General features: G+C 41.0%; 1 non-coding gene across 1 annotated transcript; it reads right to left on the bottom strand.

Annotated features, from left to right (window-relative positions):
* Nucleotides 1-275: 275 nt before the first annotated feature.
* Nucleotides 276-348, bottom strand: trnar-acg (transfer RNA arginine (anticodon ACG)). Its single transcript has one exon. It is a non-coding gene; the product is annotated as a tRNA-Arg (tRNA).
* Nucleotides 349-12,350: the final 12,002 nt, after the last annotated feature.

Raw genomic sequence — 12,350 nt, 5'->3', positions numbered from 1 at the left:
ATAAATGCTAAAAATCTGTATTGTTAGCGTGTTTCTCGGTAGTTGCTAGGCAACATGATGAAGTCATATATATTGATGACATAAGATGTACACACATGAGAAGTTTGGTTCCTCAACTCCTGATGATATTATAGTAACAAAACTGGAAACGAGGTAACAATTTTGCTGTTTTGGTATGGAAATCTAATCTTCGATGATGAAGTAATGTGCTAAAAACACTTCCTTTTATCCGGAGCCATAAATCCAGGATTTAAGATTCTTCTGGATTCAAGAATTGAGCCAGCCAGGAGTCGAACCTAGAATCTTCTGATCCGTAGTCAGACGCGTTATCCATTGCACCACTGGCCCACCTGGTGGGTATCCCTACATCGTCCTTTCTTCACAATCAAAACGTGGTGTCGATTTATTTAAAGATACATGTACGTATGTTCAATTTGTTTTCCAATGGGAAAAGTAGTTTGGCTTTTTATCTAGAAAGCCAGGGTGATGCTAACTGTGGATTGGCCAGATGAAAGAGTCATCTATGCAGCACTTGACTCACCCAAATTCCACACAGGACTAACATTTTTACAGTTTCTTTATTCGTATGCTTTTTTATTTGACAGCTCCTAGTTTCCTGGTTTCTTGCATGATGAAGAAAATGGAAAAGCACACGGTTAAATTATGCTTGCTTCAAAGTCCTGCTAATGGTCACAAAAACCAAGGAAAATTTGGTCCAATTTACATACACATACACATTTTCATACCTTTAACTCCTTGCCAGGATTGCGAGCTACACACAGCCTCTTCCCTCTCTGTTGACATGGAGGTTATATTTAGAATTTGGATTGAGTCTTTCCTGTGTTTTATTTCATACTTTTCTGCTCAGGGCTTGTTTGTTTGGTTACTGTTCTCTTTATTTGAAAGTATTTTACATTCAGAGTTGGAAATATATACGTTTTTTGGGCTTACTAGATAACAGTCTTCCTATATATATGTGTGTGTGTGAGCATACTTGTGTATAAGGTAAACAAAAGAAGAAAATCCTCATAGAAAACAACGAAAACAAAGCTCTATAAGGTACTCTGAGATCTCACATTTTGACAGTTAGAAGGCAGAAAAGTTTTGTGTCTGACGTGCTTTGTCCTGATGTTTGAATCTTTGAGAAACACATTTTCCTTTGTAATAATCATATTCATATTATAATCCAGCCTGGACTTATAGGTCGTTCTAAACCCATTCTGTGGAACTGAGACAACAATCCCATAAATCACTTTTAGTTTATACACAATGGAAATTTTAAATGGGTAAATTCAAACTACATGTACTCAGATCCTTTTTCCTACATTTTAAACAGATAATACAGGAAAATCAGGAGCTGATGAGCTCTGCAACAATGTTTGTGATACAGTTCAAGAGTAAAACTAATACGAGGATTTATCTTATCAGAATTGGAACACTGGGGCTCTGATATGGGGATGGACACACAGTTGTTCTTGACAGGCTGCAGAGCTGCTTTGGTCTTCTGAGAATGTCTCATCTTCTGCTGCACCTCTCTCTCCCTTACCCTTGTGCACTCCTGCTTCTTTTACGTCTCTCCCCCCTTTCTCAACACGTCTGCTCCGTTCCTGCTAAACTCATTACATGAGCCCGAATGGAAGAACGGGAGCGGGATACAGCCTCTCATACATGATGCGCCCGGCTAATTACCCTGCGCGGCTGACGTCGCCGATTTTTTTTTTTTTATCTCCCTTACCCAAGAACAGATTAAACACTTGGGATTGACCTGCCCCAGATTTTACGCTACATTGAACTCTTAACAAATGATAGGAGGGTCATCCACGGACAGCTAATCGCAAGAAGCGTATGGTGTATTAAGTCATAATCAAGATTAAATCACACATTTCTAACTTCGATCGCCATTTGGCCTCCATCATGCATTACTTGCATCACTCTAATCTCAATTGCAAATATTGCCTTTTTTGTTCTTTTGTATTAATTTGAGCTTAAATCATAGTGGAGCAGCACGCATAAATACAGAGTATTATGCAATTTAGCTCTTAGACCAATAACCGGCCTCCCAAAGGCTAATGACAATGAGCCTGTAATTTCGATGGAGAAAGGAAATCTATCTAATAAACTGTCATCTGACACCCTTGTCATCTTCCATTTGACAAAACAACAAGGAATGAATTAATCATATGCTTTAAATCTCCTATGATTTCCTCTGCTTTAGCTAATCGTTTCACAAAGATGATTTTTAAAAGAGACTGTTGACAAAATGAATAGATGAGCAATTATGGGTTTCATGGGAATGGCAGATGGAGGCAGAATCAAAGTGAGTGTAAACTGTAAGAGCTCAGCAGAATTTATGAGGGGAAAGAAAAAACAATGCAAATGTGCCAGAACAATGAAGAGTTTCTCTTTCAAGTCTTCTGTTGTACAGAAAATACAATTGAGCCACTGTTTTTTGCACAGAGCAAAAAGTTTCTTACTAAAAGTGCACCGAAGCAATTCTGGAAAAAAAAAAAAGGCTGGGTTATTTCATTTAACAAGCAAAGCGAAGCACTTGCAGTAAATAAAAATAATTACCTTTTCTGGATAAAATCTTCCAGGCCTTCATGTGAGTCAGGGGTTCAGAAGCACAAACAAAGTTCACAGTCACCAGATAACATCGATTTCCACCCTGCGTGAGGTGTATTGGTGGAGCTATCAATAGCGAGAGCAAAGGCCTCACTTCACTGAGCACTGCGTGACCCTTCTGAAACATCCACACTTATCAGTCACACAGTTTTGAGCCTGACCTCTTTTTTGTAAAACACAATGCTGATACTCAAAAGGCGCTGCCATTCACATTGGCCTTTAAATGGCTTTTTACTCCTTTTTTCCCCTCTTTTCTATTTCCTTCAGAGAACAGTCACAAATAGGCTCGACCAAGTGGTGACGATGTACAGATGTGCGTTACCTTGTCTTTTTGTGGCGCCGTGTCTGTACAGACGTTTGTGTTGAAGAATCAGATGAGTTTGACACTCTAAAGTGAAGCGAGACAAAGGCAAGCCAGAGGATGAACATCCCCTGCCAATAAACCTGACATTTGTCCTCTTTGCACTCCAATATCGCACCAATAACAATTAGCCTGGTAATTGTTTGGCTAATTATGATTAAATATCTGGTGTGGTGCCAGCAAAGCAATCTCTAGTGCAGCTAGCAGTAGTGCAAATGTCAAGGAGTCACTCTGCATTGGTTTAAGGCAATGTAGTGAAGTGAATGCATGGAACTTTACTGTGTTTTCATTCTTGTAAACACAGATAAAGCTTAAATAGGTGCACCCGCAAACACTGCGTTCTCTCTCATGACCTCAATTTGTAACCACAGCTCTGATTTTTCTTTGCCTGTAGGCTGCTGCTTATCAAAGTCTCCTGAACCAAAAGGGTGAAAGCAAGGGTGGATACAGAGGCAGGGGAAGAGGGGGACTTTAAGTAGCACAAATGCAAATTCCATCAGCAGTTAAAGAGAAAGCCTCCTGGCTTGACACCGTGTCAGGTCCTCACTGAAAAAGACCAGTTGCCACTGACATCTCCTTTAACAAATCCAAGACATTGACAGCGAGTCAAGAGTTTGACTTTCCACTGGAAAAGTCTTTTATCTGATTTTATGGTGATAGTCAGAATAATATAAAACAGTTCACACTTCCAGTCCTGAGAAAACAGGTCTACAGGACAATTAACTGCAAATGGCAATTCTGTTTTTTTGTCTTTTTGGTTTTGGGCTGTTTGTCAGAAAAAACAAAAGTAGACTTGGAGCTTATGATAGATAGTTCTGCCGTGTAGAATTTAGATGACAAGGCAGACACCCACATTGTGACCATAGACAGTATTAAATATGAATGTAGTCACCATGATGTAATCGGTGTGGTCTGTGAAGTCCCCCAAGCCTAGCATTTTTTACCAGTTTCAAACTGGATGTCGTGACCAGTAGATTTGATTGGGCAACCAAGGACACCCCACACTGAGTGTGTTGTCCTCACAATGAGGGCATCCTAGATAATCTCCCTTTTCTGACTTTTACTTATCCTTTACAAAATGGACTTCATGTTTTCTTGACCCAAAACTAGCAATTTAACAAACACTCTTACAGTTGCTTGCAACCTGAGGAATCCCCTCGGTGACAATTACTAAGAATGATGGCTTAAAGCCCTCCTGCACTAGCCTCACTGTTTAAACCTGGAAATCATATCCATCCTTCACAATGTCCATGATAAGATCTGGTGTTTAGTATCAAACAGTGTGCTCCTGTATTTACGCTTGACTGTTTTTATGGTGTAAATACATTCACCCTGAAAAGTACAGCAACGTAATATGTGCTACAAGTACCCAGATGTTGTCTTATAGTGTTTAAACGGTCAAATAGTGTCTAACTCTGTGCAATCCTCACTGCTGATTGTCATCATTTAGTATTAAGGGCCATTCACACAGGAAGTCATTTGCAGCGTCATGGTAACCAGTGGTTATAGGGAAGCAATCTTATTGAGTGACTTCAAGTGACAAAATAACCACTGGTGATGCAAAGTGGGCAGATGTTAGCCCTGAGATGAGCAATAAAAGCGACTGCCAATGAGAGTGCAGCATACCACTGATTGACATGTAAAAGGGTGCTAAATATATTAGAGGTTTACACTAGAAAATTCATTAGCAACCAAGTGTCAGTGACAAAGCAATGTCCTTTAAAGTAGTGGCAAGTAATACAGTAAAGTAGTAAAGTAATATAGTACGCATTGAAGAAAGTGACACGTTACATTACTTTCACATTACTCTGGAGCGTCACCTGAATTGCACTGACCCATAATTGTTAGCTAACTATATAAACACGAGGCTAAGGCGCCTGCACAGATGTGTGATCTTTCTCTTTATGTGTGAACACAAAACTGACAACAAAACGCAAAGTTGAAAGCGGCTCAATCGCCATATTGACCATACTGTGGAGACACGTACAGGTACCAATGGCAGCTACAAGCTCTTCAATGGCTTTGTGAACTGTTGATGTTGGCTCTCAGCTAGCTTTTGTGTTAGCATGTGGCCTGTGCAAATGCTAGCAAACAGATGAAGTTGTGTTGCAGTACTAATTTTAGTACACCCAGTTTTACACCCAGCACTGGAGACAAGTGAATTGCTCCTCGTGCGGACATCATTAGTGTACGACATTCAGGTTGTGCCACTAGAATTGTTGAAATTGAGCAACAATGTACAAACATACCATGATAACTGACCCGTCTGAAGAAAAACAAACCTCTGTGGACCTCCACAGCTAACTAAATTGATGCATTTCATTTCGCTCGCTTCAAGTCTCTGCGTTAAAAAACTTCATCTCCCTGAACAACGACTTAATCAATAAAGAAAACAGGCGATAGCTGCACGTTGAACTTTCTGTAATCATACCTCTAACAAAGTGACTTTAAAGCACTTACCCTCTGATAAAACAGTTACAAGCCCAGATAAACTGATTCACATTCATCTTATCACCCCTCTCTGCCTCCACCAGCGATTCAAAAGGGGACAGGTCAACGTGCTGTTGCTGCTTCACCAGGTCCTAACCCACGGCTCCGGCTGTGACGATATTGCTGCTGTTCCAGTCAGACTGTTACCTCGTCCCCTCCTCCCCTCCCCTCCATGTCTCCCTTTCGCTCCGGGCCGCTCTTCACTCCGCTCCTGTGGCGGAACCGTCAGGTCCTTGTTGCTAGGCAACTGCTGTCTTAAGATTTTCCCAGTAGAGTTTTGAAGGTAATAAAACAATGCCCCAAGACAAACAGCGACTGGAACCGGAAAGGCCTCAGGGAGAAGGACTGGGAGGACGAGAGAGAAAGAGAGAGCGAGGGATAGTACATAGTTCAACTAAAACTCTCGTCTGGCTTTTAATTAAAAATAATTGTCGCTAAAAGACTCAAACTCTGGTCAGAATCAGTGAATATAAGCAGAGGGAATGTGAGGCATTGAAGAAAGAGCCATGAAATTCATTCTTCTCATTCTGCAATCACACCTTGTAATTGAAATCTTATTGCGCGATGACTGAGCATCCAAGCTGAGAAACAGCTGTCTTTTTCAAGGTTACAGAGTCCCAAGGTTATGCAAACATATGGCAATGTATTACTTCACTCTCCATCCTTTGATACATAACCATGCTCACCCCGATTACAGTTACAAGATGGCAACGCCGGAGTTTTGATTGACACATGCCACTCTGATTTCTTTTGTGCTCCCTAAAGAGAACGGTCAGCCTTTTGTTCAGCGGGTGGGGTGGCTCATTTTCCGCAGGTCTGGCTGAGAATACATGTGAGCAAAAGCTTGTCTGCATACACAAATGAACCGATTTGTCAGGCAGATTTGATTGGAAAGAGATGTGTTTTTTTCCTCTCTCTCTCCTCTCTTTCTCTCTATACAAGACACCCTGTGAAATTAATGCAACACAAACAAAGTATTTGGAGACAGCGCGCAGCTCCTCTGGCACACTGAATTATGGCGAGGCATGAGGGAGATGAAAACTTTTGTTTTATTTCATTTGCAGTTTTCCTTTCTCCCCATCCAAGCCCTTGTAGGAGATGGAACATCAAAGAAGAGCTCTTACTAATACAAGCAATAAACGACTCCCACAAGGTTTGGTTTGAATTTAGCAGGTTTTTCCCTATAGCGTGCTTTTTATGAGTGACACAAGACAGCTCAAACAACTGCTCTCCTTCCCCCTATTTAAACCGCCGAACAATACGAGGTGTCACAGATTCCAAACCTTGGGGAAAAAAAGCTGGCTGCAGCTGAAAAGCAAGCGCATAAGAGATTTTTAAGAGTCTCTCTTGACACTAAATGACAAGGAAACACTACTCTAAAGTAATCATCAAACATGGCACCGAAACACCCCTCCCGTTCGATTCATTATTTAATTGTATCATTTCAATCTGTGCAGTTGCCGTTTGACTGTTGCCAGTTTTGCCGGTGGAATTGAACACGAGAGAGAGACAGGAGACGTTGGCCCCCCACTAATCAAAATGCAAATATCTGCGTCCCTGTTGGAGTATTAGTGCATCTTGGAGGTTGAATCTCGTGGCTCTAAATTGAAAGATGATGAATGTGCAGGTTATTTTTTTGATGCTTGTAATGTGAGGCAGCTTTGAAATTAAAAAAAAAAAAGTCATAAAAATAAATAAATAAAAATGCAGATGAATTTAGAGAGTAAATAACAAGAGCGGGAGGAGTAGAGTGATAATAGAGGGGATGGCAAGGTGCATAACAAAAGTGTCAAGGGTTTTTGAGACAGCATGCTGCCAGTGACCACAGTGGCACTTCACAGATGCCAGGTAAAGACTTGATTACATGGAACAATTGCAAATGGTCTGCGTGACACTTGTTATCTGGCTGTCAATCACAGGAGTCACTCGAGGATTGTGACAACCGCCTCCTTTGACCGTCAAGTGTGTCCGCCTATCAGGCAGACTGTGCATCGAGTGCATGAACCCTTTGAAACACAGACCGAGGTATTGTATTCCCTGAATAAATGCAGATGGATATATATAATATTTATTAATATACTATATATTAAAGTGAGTGGCTAACGCAAAAAAACTATTTGTCTAAATAAATCGACTTCTAAGACTTAATATTTGAAGTTACCCTAGACGCTTCAACACAGTGGTGCTTTGTCTTAAATAGTAACGAGTATACTAACATTGTTTACAATTATATTGCTGACATACATGTAGGTACTATGCAAACCGTGTGGTTAAATGGCAATTAACAACACAGTCATGTGAAAAAGAAAGTATTTTCACAATACAGTCCTGTGCAAAGCTAAGTGCCTCCCCCCCCCCCCCCCCCAATAGCTTGTAGAACCACCTTGAGCAGCAATAATTTTAAGTCATCATTTTCTTTTTGACTTTATGAGTCTCTCACATTGTTGTGGAGGATTTTGGCCTCTTCTTTACAACGTTGTTTCAGTTCATCGAGGTTTGCGGGTGTACGATTATGCACGGCTCTCTTAAAGTCCCACACAAGCAAGCCAGTCAGGTTGGGATTGGGATTACTATCCTGTTGCATGACCTAATTTTGGTCAAAGTTTAGCTGTCAGATACATATTTGACTCAAGAATACTTTGGTGTACAGAGGAGTTTGTGGTTGACTCAATGACTGCAAGGTGCAGGTACTGTGTCTTCAAAACAAGCCCAAATCATTACACCTCTACCACCGTGCTCGATAGTTGGTATGAAGCATTTGTGCTGATAAGCTGTGTTTGGTTTTCCTTAAAATTGTCGCTGTACATTATGGTCAAATGTCTCCGCTTCGGTCTTGTCTGTTGAAAAGACAGTGTTTCAGAAGTCTTCTGTTTTTCTTCTTCAATGAAACTTTCTGATCTAATCATGATGTTCCTTTTAGGGAAGAGGCTTGTAAGCGTCTTAAAGAAGTCATACTTGTTCAGTCTTTTTCTAATTGTGCTGTCATGAACTTTAACATTTCACATGCTGGCTGCAACCTGTTGAGTCTGATATGTAGCTTGACAATCTGACCTTGTGTGAATACACGCATGAACGCTCCAGACCCGCAAACTGCCCAAACTTCTGCTTTTATAGAGGTTGTCGGACTTCCTGACGATCAGTTAATCAAACGCATCAAATATATTCAGCATCTGGCTGCTACTTCCTTTTTCACAGTACTACATAGATTTGTTTTTAACTTTCTTTTTCACATGACTACGCATCCAAATGTTGATGGAAATTTAATTAAAGCTGCAATCTATTGATCACAAAGTTTAAAGAAAATATTATTGTGACACCAAGTAAAAAGTCAAAGGACCTCAAAAGTTATATCTAATGAGTTGAAGTTGTGCATGAATGTGAGTACCAAATCTCATTCCAATCAATGCTTTTGTCCCATTTTTTATACCAATGAAAACCTTTTGCTTAAATGATGCTTAATCTCTGGCTAGATTTTAAGCATTGCACCAGTGAGGTGGACATAATGGGATAAACACATACTCTACCTCATAATGATGGTAGAAAAGGGGCTTCACTAACAATTAAGAGTCATCCTCAGGGGTACATGAATATATATAACTGCATGGCAATCCATGTTTAATAGTTGTTTGAACTGAAATTGTGCACGGACCGATTGACAGACTGAGTGATGTCATAAAGCCATGCAGCTTGTGCCTATAAAAAATACTCACTCTAACAAGTCTCACAGCACATGGAGCTACCTGACCCTCGATGCCATCTCCACATTCAGACCAATCCAGTGCAGCTCCTTTGCTGCTGATGACATTATACCTTATATCATTATCATGCATTGCTCATCCGCAGATTTCAGACATTCACATTTTCCACACGCAAACAGAACAAAACTGGTTCTAGTGGCTATTTGAGAAAATTCTATTTTTCTACTTGGTCAGGAAAATGGTCCAAAGGCCACAAGGTGGTGCTAGTCCATTGCTCTCCATCTTTTTCCCTCTATTGGAATGAACTTACTTCCTGTTGCTGTCAGACACTGCTTGTCAATACTTGAGTGCTCAGCACAGTCTTTCATACCTGTGTGTCTTGTGTGTGTATGTGACTGGAAATGAATGATTAAACAAAAGCTGTGTCAAAGACGCTACTCGTTAAAATAATATGTGTATATATCGCACAGGAGCACTAGTCATCGGTTTTTGCTTAATTTGTTGGCATTTAAACTAAAACCAATCAAACGAATTCTCCTCTGATTCAGTCTGCCTCTCTTCTGTTTTGCATGTGGTCCCCCTCCCCTTCTCATACACAGTGCATCCACTTGCGTTATCTGAGTCTGGGGCTTCTGATTTCAGGAAGCAACACAGTTCAGTTAATGGAAAAAAAAACCTCAGAGCAAATCGCCAGTAAACCTCTTCCGTTGCAGACACTGACGGGATAGTCCTCCTTCAAGATTACACGTGATGCATGAGCAGTTTGAAGGAACAAGCTGCTCGCGAGCTGATACCTGGACAGATATTTGGATGAATGGTGGCGCTCGTGTATGATTGTACTTTTGTCATGCTGTGACACTTCAGTTTGTGCAGCGACACCTTTACAAATGCTCTCCCACGAGATAAAGCTTCCAGCCATTGTTTAAATTTGAACATCCGGCACGTTAAATCAAATGCAAATGCTTGTGCGGGAAACTATATAAAGAGCCCCGGTTGAAAAGAAGACTTGCACCTAACGTTGGTAATTTTCCTAGTGGTATTAATCTCTTTATAAGACCCCTTTATCGCTATTCCTTCGGTTTTTCCACTGTCTTTTTGGCTGAGATGATCCTATGAAGTGTCGTGACTGAGCAAAAGGAGAAAGCTTCAAAAATCTGGAGTACCAATTAAAGAAATGGCCGTCCTCATCCTCAAGCAGGCCTGAAAGCTGAAAGACAGAGAATCTTCAGATCCTGAAGATCTTTATTCTCTCCCCTTTTCTCTGTCTTATCCTTTCAGACCATTTGCTTTAGGCTCTATCTTGACCTTCAATAATGTATCCACGCTCGACATCTGAATAGGGGACACAGCAGGGAGTGTCATCACTGAAATTCAACTCTCACAATGAATATCATCTTAATTTAGGGCCAAGTTCTGGAGTGGAGATGAGGGCCATTGATTATGCCGTGTTAATCAGCACAGTAAAGGCATTTTTATTGAAATTGGAGTCAGAAACATTCAGAAACATAGTACATGTCCGTGTGACGAACTCCGGTCTGGGAGCAAAGTTGTCGTAGCACGATTTGGACTACAAAATGCCACATCAAAGACATGCAATGAGCTGGGGTTCTGGCACATTTACAGGTCAGACGGCATCCCCTCTTCTCCTCCTGTCCACTCTGAGCTACTACAGGAGGGTCATTATAGGCAGAAACATATGCCATTCAGCAGGCATGCTCTGCTGTCCAATTAGTGGCCTGAAAGCACTCATCTGAAGCCAAGCATAGAAAGTGGCAAAACACATGTCCACAAGTCCAAAGTAATCACATTTTGTCCCTTAACATCTATAGTTTACAGTGTAAGTTTCCAGACTTGCATCACAGTTGAATTTAAAGCAAGGGGGAAAGAGATATTTCTCTACCCTCTACAGGAGTAGAGGGTAGGCTGCACATACAGGAACACACAACCACTCACTGTGTGTTTCATAAATCTTTTAAACTCCTGTCAAGTCACACCAATATTCCCCTTACAAAGAAACTGTGTCGCCTCTCTGAGACGCATAAAATCTTAGAAGAAAATATCTTTTCCAAGCTATTTATTTACTTCTCTTTTCCCCTCGCCCACACAATCCTGGCAGTTTTCATCGGCTTCATAGGTGCTGATATCCAGGATTCTAGGATGTCTGACTTTTTTATTTGCTGTCAGAGGAGAAGCCAAGGACAAGGGCTTAGCAAGTCACACAGCAATATCCAGTCAATCCTGCGTTTTTCTATATATCACACACAAACAAACCTTTGTACACTACAGCCACAACAGATAAATAAGAAATTCCAACCAAGTGGTATCTCCCTGTTCTGTAAGTGGAAGCAACAGGTCAGCTGAGCAAGACCCTGCAAGGAAAGCTATCTATATTAAAATATATACAATCCAATGAGGGGACGAATGAAATAGCATTGTTTGTAGCAAAATCTGGAACAATGTTGGAAAAAAAACAACCTCTCTTCAATTGACATAGCAGGTCCATGCCTAGGAGTAAAAACAATCTAAAATTTCATGAGCACAGGCCAGCTGAGATAAGATACACTTTATTTATCTAGAAAATTGGGAAGTTATTATATTATAGCAGCTAACTTAGGAAAAGCTACGCTCAGAATCAGCTTTACTGACCAAGTGCGCGTCCACACACGAGGTCCAGCTCTTTGCTCTCGCTGTACGTTACACAGTAGACAGCAGACAATAACAACATATATATTTATGGGGCAATGATGCAGAGCGCACAAATGTTTGCATGAAAATGATGGAATAAACAATTGAAGGATAACTAGTTACTATATAGAGAGTATATCCTTTATCCTTCAAGCTCGGGTCCTCTATCAGAGGCCCAGGAGCTTGAGGGTCCTGCAGTAATCTTTGCTGTTCCTAGGACTGCACTCTTCTGGACAGAGATCTCGGATGTTGTTCCTTGGATCTACTGAAACCTTTCGCCCAGTTTGGGGGTCACTGCACCGAGTGCTCCGATTACCACTGGGACCACTGTTGCCTTCGCCCTCCATGTTATTTTTCAAGCTTCTCGTGTTCCTTTTTCCTGATGTTGCTATTGGTCTGTATCGCTACGCCTATCACTACAGCCGTCTTCATCTGCTTGTCCACCACTATGTCTGGTTGGTTGGCCAACACCAGTTTGTCTGTCTGTATCTGGA

Source organism: Pundamilia nyererei, unplaced genomic scaffold (genome assembly GCF_000239375.1).
Source record: "Pundamilia nyererei isolate P.nyererei 1_Seehausen unplaced genomic scaffold, PunNye1.0 scaffold00151, whole genome shotgun sequence".
Lineage (NCBI taxonomy): Eukaryota > Metazoa > Chordata > Actinopteri > Cichliformes > Cichlidae > Pundamilia > Pundamilia nyererei.
This window is presented reverse-complemented; position numbering and strand designations above follow the sequence as displayed.